Source organism: Oncorhynchus clarkii, chromosome 9 (genome assembly GCF_045791955.1).
Source record: "Oncorhynchus clarkii lewisi isolate Uvic-CL-2024 chromosome 9, UVic_Ocla_1.0, whole genome shotgun sequence".
NCBI classification, from domain to species: Eukaryota; Metazoa; Chordata; class Actinopteri; order Salmoniformes; family Salmonidae; genus Oncorhynchus; species Oncorhynchus clarkii.
In genome coordinates this window covers 5,371,147-5,379,024 of record NC_092155.1, presented here as the reverse complement: position 1 = coordinate 5,379,024, position 7,878 = coordinate 5,371,147, and the positions used below count along the sequence as shown (strand labels likewise).

The following is a 7,878-nucleotide window of genomic DNA, read 5'->3' as shown; positions in this document are numbered from 1 at the left end:
AACTGAAGACTGGTGGAATCAGAGTAGTGAGCTGGTTGAACTAACTGAAGACTGGTGGAATCAGAGTAGTGAGATGGTTGAACTAACTGAAGACTGGTGGAATCAGAGTAGTGAAATGGTTGAGCTAACTGAAGACTGGTGGAATCAGAGTAGTGAGCTGGTTGAACTAACTGAAGACTGGTGGAATCAGAGTAGTGAAATGGTTGAACTAACTGAAGACTGGTGGAATCAGAGTAGTGAGCTGGTTGAACTAACTGAAGACTGGTGGAATCAGAGTAGTGAGCTGGTAAATATCTATATACAGTATGTGTCTATGGTTATGTGTACTGTAATAGGTTCCAATGTATTGCATGCTGGGACAAGCCATTTAAAGGTTGACGTTTTAAAAGGTTGAATAAATCAAACTGTTACATGGCGGCGGTTGTAATGCTAATAGGGTTTTTTATTTTCTTGGCATGAATGTTGTTCTGGAGGCAGCTCTGCAGAATGGTCACCAGCCACAAAGTCATAACATCTGAGGTTCGAACTTAACCTTAAGCACATTGAAAACCTTAATGCCTAACCTTCAATTATTTATATATGTGTGTATATATATGCAATTTTGACTTTGCAGCTGGTCCATCTAGTGGAAATCGCTCAGTTCTGCCTCCGAGGCAAGATTCACGACAACAAACGTCAACCTGCGTTGTAATGATGATGGTGGTGTTACAGATGCTTGTTGTTTTATAGGCCTGTTGTGACTGTGTTTCCTATGTGATGCGCGCTATATCACCAGATACCTGTTTTCTCTGGGCCATGAAGTCACTAAAGCTGTCCACCTGTTGTGACTGTGTTTCCTATGTGATGCGCGCTATATCACCAGATACCTGTTTTCTCTGGGCCATGAAGTCACTAAAGCTGTCCACCTGTTGTGACTGTGTTTCCTATGTGATGCGCGTTATATCACCAGATACCTGTTTTCTCTGGGCCATGAAGTCACTAAAGCTGTCCACCTGTTGTGACTGTGTTTCCTATGTGATGCGCGCTATATCACCAGATACCTGTTTTCTCTGGGCCATGAAGTCACTAAAGCTGTCCACCTGTTGTGACTGTGTTTCCTATGTGATGCGCGCTATATCACCAGATACCTGTTTTCTCTGGGCCATGAAGTCACTAAAGCTGTCCACCTGTTGTGACTGTGTTTCCTATGTGATGCGCGCTATATCACCAGATACCTGTTTTCTCTGGGCCATGAAGTCACTAAAGCTGTCCACCTGTTGTGACTGTGTTTCCTATGTGATGCGCGTTATATCACCAGATACCTGTTTTCTCTGGGCCATGAAGTCACTAAAGCTGTCCCCTTGTTGTGACTGTGTTTCCTATGTGATGCGCGCTATATCACCAGATACCTGTTGTGTCAGTCACAGACCCTCGAACGCATCCCATATAGCACCTTAGTCCCTATACACTTTTGGTTGGAAGGACTGGAAGGGGAGTAGCTAGGTTGTTGGGGTTATTACACATTGGCTGATTTAGTCATTTAGTCTTCTCAACAGAGGACCAAAGTGACTTGAGATGGATGGAAGTGAGTTGACAGTCGATTTGATTTATTTTATCTTTATTTAACTCGGCAAGTCAGTTAAGTCAGTCAGTTAATAAGAACAAATACTTATTGTCAATGACGACCCTACCCTATACAGCCTGGATTTGAACCAGGGACTGTAGTGACGCCACTCAGGAGCCCAGTTCTGCCATAGAGCATTCGACTGTTTCGGAGTAAAAGTCCCCTCCCACTGGGAGAAGATGTCAATTCAACATCTATTCCACGTTGGGTTCAACGTAATTTTCAATTGAAATAGTGTGGACACAACGTTGATTCAACCAGTGTGTGCCTCTTGTATATGGTATGACGAGACTGAGTGGGCCGGTCTGTTTTACAAGGTCAGGTCTGCATCTGAAATGGGACCCTAATACCAATGTAGTCCCCTATTCCCTCAATGCTGGACACCCAAAGCACCTGTGCTCTGTCTCTCTCTGCCTCTCTCTCTCTCTCTGCCTCTCTCTCTCTGCCTCTCTCTCTCTGCCTCTCTCTCTCTGCCTCTGCCTCTCTCTCTGCCTCTCTCTCTGCCTCTCTCTCTGCCTCTCTCTCTCTGCCTCTCTCTCTGCCTCTCTCTCTGCCTCTCTCTCTCTGCCTCTCTGCCTCTCTCTCTCTCTGCCTCTCTCTCTCTGCCTCTCTCTCTCTGCCTCTCTGCCTCTCTGCCTCTCTCTCTCTGCCTCTCTCTCTCTCTGCCTCTCTCTCTGCCTCTCACTCAGGTTCACAATAGGGTAAAGAATGGTTTGGAGCCTGCGTGCATCCACAATAGAACCCTGTTCCTTATATAATGCATTACTTTTGACCAGATCTCTTCCCCTCCCAATAGACCCTGGTCAAAAGTAGGGCACCATTTTGTATGCACGCCCCAGTCTGTTAAGCTCCTACTGAGATAGGCTGGGCTTTATACAGCTGTCTGCCTGGTGCAATTATAATGAACACGAAGGGAGACAAAGTGCTGGTTTCAAGCGCAGGGCGCAGCAGGTGTTTATTGGTAAAGGACCACAGGAGGAGGCAGGTAGCTGGGTTCAGGGGCAGACAGAAGGTCATACACAGGAGGAGGCAGGTAGCTGGGTCCAGGGGCAGGTAGAAGGTCATACACAGGAGGAGGCAGGTAGCTGGGTCCAGGGACAGGCAGAAGGTCATACACAGGAGGAGGCAGGTAGCTGGGTCCAGGGACAGGCAGAAGGTCATACACAGGAGGAGGCAGGTAGCTGGGTCCAGGGGCAGGCAGAAGGTCATACACAGGAGGAGGCAGGTAGCTGGGTCCAGGGGCAGGCAGAAGGTCATACACAGGAGGAGGCAGGTAGCTGGGTCCAGGGACAGGCAGAAGGTCATACACAGGAGGAGGCAGGTAGCTGGGTCCAGGGGCAGGCAGAAGGTCATACACAGGAGGAGGCAGGTAGCTGGGTCCAGGGGCAGGCAGAAGGTCATACACAGGAGGAGGCAGGTAGCTGGGTCCAGGGACAGGCAGAAGGTCATACACAGGAGGAGGCCGGTAGCTGGGTCCAGGGGCAGGCAGAAGGTCATACACAGGAGGAGGCAGGTAGCTGGGTCCAGGGGCAGGCAGAAGGTCATACTCAGGAGGCAGGTAGCTGGGTCCAGGGGTAGGCAGAAGGTCATACTCAGGAGGCAGGTAGCTGGGTCCAGGGGAAGGCAGAAGGTCATACTCAAGAGGCAGGTAGCTGGGTCCAGGGGTAGGTAGAAGGTCATACAGAGGAAGCAGGTAGCTGGGTCCAGGGGCAGGCGGAGGGTCATACACAGGGAGCCCAAAAAGGGTAACAGTACAGCCAGGGAAAAGGCTACTAACGTCGTCTGGGAGATAGGCTATGGTACAGGAAATCTGATAGGCTAAGGTACAGGCAGGGGAGAATAGGCAAAAGGCGTCGTTAGTGAGGCAGGCAAAAACTATCATACACGGGAGGTGTAAATTACAGGAAGTGTAAATTACAGGAAGCGCTTCTCACAGATGTGTATCATAAAACAATCAACACCTCACAATGATGGGGTGCAAAGAACTGAACTAAACCGTGTGTGATAATGACATACAGGTGTGTGTGTGAACAGGTGATCCGAATTCAGGTGATTGGGATCTGGAGAGTGAGCCGCGTCCAGGGGGGGGGGGGGGGGGGGGGGGTCTACGTATTTGAGAGTGTGAGTTGGAAGCAGACTTTACAGCAAATAGGTTCACCACAGTACTTTTCTTTATACAATTCATGAAAATAATCGTATTTATTAGTCATCGACGTATGCAAATGAATGATCATACTAGCGTTTCCTGTGTTACCACAGACAAAACAGCTGTTTTAGTATTTGTAAGTATTGACGAGTATTGATCACTCCTATATGAGGTAAATGTGTCACTGAATGACCCCCTTTTTGAAGGGCTGACAGACTATTTATATTCAAGATATTTGAAAGGTGTCACAGAATCACATGACCATCCTGTAAAACGTACAGCCAAAGATGTGACTGTGGTGAGCAAGGAGCTGAAACCACGTACCATCATAGTCAACTGGCAGCCCCCCCTCAGAGGCCAATGGAAAAATCACAGGCTACATAATCTACTACATATATACTACTATATGACGTAGGACATCATTGTTGTTTATTCCATAATGTGTAGGTTTATTTGTGTTGTGTGTCATGCTAGAGTCCAACTCTAAAAATACAGTGATATTTACCTGTATGTGTGTTTGCTTGTACATGATATAGTATTGTTCGTTTTTTTCCGCTATTCATTGTCCATTTTCTTCTGCTGTCAACTGTTACATCCTGATGTTTATCAATGTTGTCATTGGAATCTACTGGCCCAGAACCACAGATATCTATGTTGTCATTGGAATCTACTGGCCCAGAACCACAGTAATCTATGTTGTCATTGGAATCTACTGGCCCAGAACCACAGATATCTATGTTGTCATTGGAATCTACTGGCCCAGAACCACAGATATCTATGTTGTCATTGGAATCTACTGGCCCAGAACCACAGTAATCTATGATGTCATTGGAATCTACTGGCCCAGAACCACAGATATCTATGTTGTCATTGGAATCTACTGGCCCAGAACCACAGATATCTATGTTGTCATTGGAAGCTACTGGCCCAGAACCACAGATATCTATGTTGTCATTGGAATCTACTGGCCCAGAACCACAGATATCTATGTTGTCATTGGAATCTACTGGCCCAGAACCACAAATATCTATGTTGTCATTGGAATCTACTGGCCCAGAACCACTGATATCTATGTTGTCATTGGAATCTACTGGCCCAGAACCACAGATATCTATGTTGTCATTGGAATCTACTGGCCCAGAACCACTGATATCTATGTTGTAGGATGTGGAAGCCGGGCTATGTTGTAGGATGTGGAAGCCGGGCTATGTTGTTGGATGTGGAAGCCGGGCTATGTTGTTGGATGTGGGTACTGTGTACACCATAGGTACTGTATGTATACCATAGGTACTGCATGTATACCATTGGTACTGTATGTCTACCATAGGTACTGTATGTATACCATAGGTACTGTATGTATACCATACGTTGGTTGTTGATGCAGTACTGGTATACATTTTTATTTCTGTGCTTTTTTCCAGTGAGATTGTCGTTGGTCTTGAGCTCACCGACTAGTGTGTGTGCCTCGCTGGTGTAGTATCTGTGCTGCTGCTGCTGCTGTGGTGGTGACATCATCACTAAGGCCCTGGCTGTAAACCCTACTGTTCATCCTCTCTGCTAGAGTGGTTTCTTAAGTGTGAAGGATCACTAAGAAGAGCTCCCCGGTTGGGTTTAGGTTGGGTTTGAAATGGCACCCCAAAGTAGTGCACTATATATTAGGGCCCTCAAACTCAACTCTGGACCTCCGAGACAGTTCCAATGCATTTTTGCATTGTTCCCCTCTAATCGGGGACTGATTTAGACCTGGGACACCAGGTGGGTGATTCCCCTCTAATCAGGGCCTGATTTAGACCTGGGACACCAAGTGGGTGATTCTCCTCTAATCTGGGCCTGATTTAGACCTGGGACACCAGGTGGGTGATTCTCCTCTAATCGGGCCTGATTTAGACCTGGGACACCAGGTGGGGGATTCCCCTCTAATTGGGGACTGATTTAGACCTGGGACACCAGGTGGGTGAATCTCCTCTAATCGGGGACTGATTTAGACCTTGGACACCAGGTGGGTGAATCTCCTCTAATCGGGGACTGATTTAGACCTTGGACACCAGGTGGGTGATTCTCTTCTAATCAGGGACTGATTTAGACCTGGGAAACCGGGTGGGTGATTCCCCTCTAATCAGGGACTGATTTAGACCTGGGACACCAGGTGGGGTGATTCTCCTCTAATCGGGGCCTGATTTAGACCTGGGACACCAGGTGGGGTGATATTAATTATTAGTTAGAACAGAAAAGCAGCCGACCTCGTAGGGGTCAGAGTTGAATACCCCTGGGAATAGGGTACCATTTTAGACCCTGGTTTGTTGTTGCTGTTTTTTTTTGCTCTGAAAACAGACACGTTATTGATATTATTATCGGCCTTGGAGACTAAGTGAAAATACACATTCTCTTTCTCTCTGAACAAGTTGACTTGACAATCTTCAATAATAAAAAAAAAATCAATGACGAGGCAATAACCAATGTCAACATTTCAATAACCTCCGAAATACTGAGGGCTGTCTTGAGTGAGGCTGTCGAACTGTAGATGTCTCTGTCTATTCTGTATGTATCTCTACACCTGTCTGTCTCATGTTGTTTTCTCTCTGCATTTTAAATGGCACCCTCTTCACTATTTAGTGGACTACTTTTGACCAGTGCCTTGCTCAACAGTAGTGCACTATATAGGGAATATAATGCCAATGGGCCCTGGTCAGTAGTAGTGCACTATGTAGGGAATATAATGCCAATGGGCCCTGGTCAGTAGTAGTGCACTATATAGGGAATATTGTGCTATTTGGGATGCATCCCTTTGTCTCCTTCCTACCGTATGTGTCAGTACTTTCCTTACGGTCTAATACACAGTTAAGACCTATAGGCCAAAGGGCCTTACAATAAAAGTGTTATTAGAAGCACAACTTAAATTAGAGCCCGAAGAGTGTTCAGTGTGAAGAAAGTACAGTAGAACGCCTGGTACGGAGTACAGCTGTAGCTGTTTTTGTGGTTGTCCAAGGCAAACCAGTGGTCTGTAATCTCTCCCTATTCTTTTCGTAGTACTAGTTGAAAGTAGTGTACTATGTAGGAGATAGGGGGGACATTTGGGAGGAACTTTAACCCAGGATTTCCTGCTGTGATGGTTTTGACTTGTTTTTAATTGATTTAGCTATTTATTTGTCTGAGGTATTTGAGCCTCAGTGAGGACTGTACAGACAATATCTACCTGTGTTGGTTTGTGTTCCACCACAGAATTTGAATAAATTAGGATTCAAGAATTAGAATTCTAATTCTGTGGTTTCCACCCTGTGTGTGTTGTGGTGTGTGTGTGTGTGTGTGTGTGTGTGTGTGTGTGTGTACAGTATCATCTGCCTGTTGTATCAATCAGGATTTTGATAGAGAGGAGGGAGGGTGGGATAGAGAGGTGTTGATGTTCCTCTCCTATGCCCATGATCTGAATGATGTCTGTTGTGAGATGATGAATACAATATAGTTATGTGACTTGTTCAAATAAACACTATGACACAAAAAACTGGATTGGATCTCTACTGTCTCTCTTAAACTCACACAAAATGTTGTTTGAATTACGGACTGCAGCTTTAAAACAGCGGCAGCAGCAATAAACAACAGTACAGTAATGCACACTGAAAGAGACTTGAACAGCTAAAGGTGTGGAGAAATGGCATAGAACTCCAGTGTTGGTGAATATTCCAAATCAGAATACTGGAACCCCGTGGAACATCAAAAGCCAAATGGTTTCATATCACAGTTTCATACCATAGAACTGGAGATGGAACCATAGAATTACGAATTGGAACTAACTCCAGAAAGTTCCATAGTAGGCTATTGTACTTCGGGAACTGAAGGCCTGAGAAGAGTCCATAGCCATGCAAATGCGACAGCAACAATCCCACCGTGTGGTAACAACTGATATTGCATCAACATTGCTGGCAACGAAGAATTTGAAATTAGAATTATGTTCGATTTAATTTATACCGTGGTAATAACAATAACGCTAAAATTCTCTCCCAAATAGCCAAGAAACAAACACTTGCTTGTTTATCCGTCGTACTTTTTAATGCATCACAAGTATTATAAGTTCTTATTTTCAGCTATGAGCTGCATCTAGTTTTGGGACACAAAATCGTGAGTCTGTGTATTG

The 7,878-nt window shown here is 45.5% G+C and overlaps 1 protein-coding gene across 2 annotated transcripts in view; it reads left to right on the top strand.

Annotated features, from left to right (window-relative positions):
• Positions 1-7,878, top strand: part of LOC139415792 (galactose-specific lectin nattectin-like) — a 1,187,935-nt gene that overhangs the window by 111,774 nt on the left and 1,068,283 nt on the right. The window lies entirely within an intron of this gene.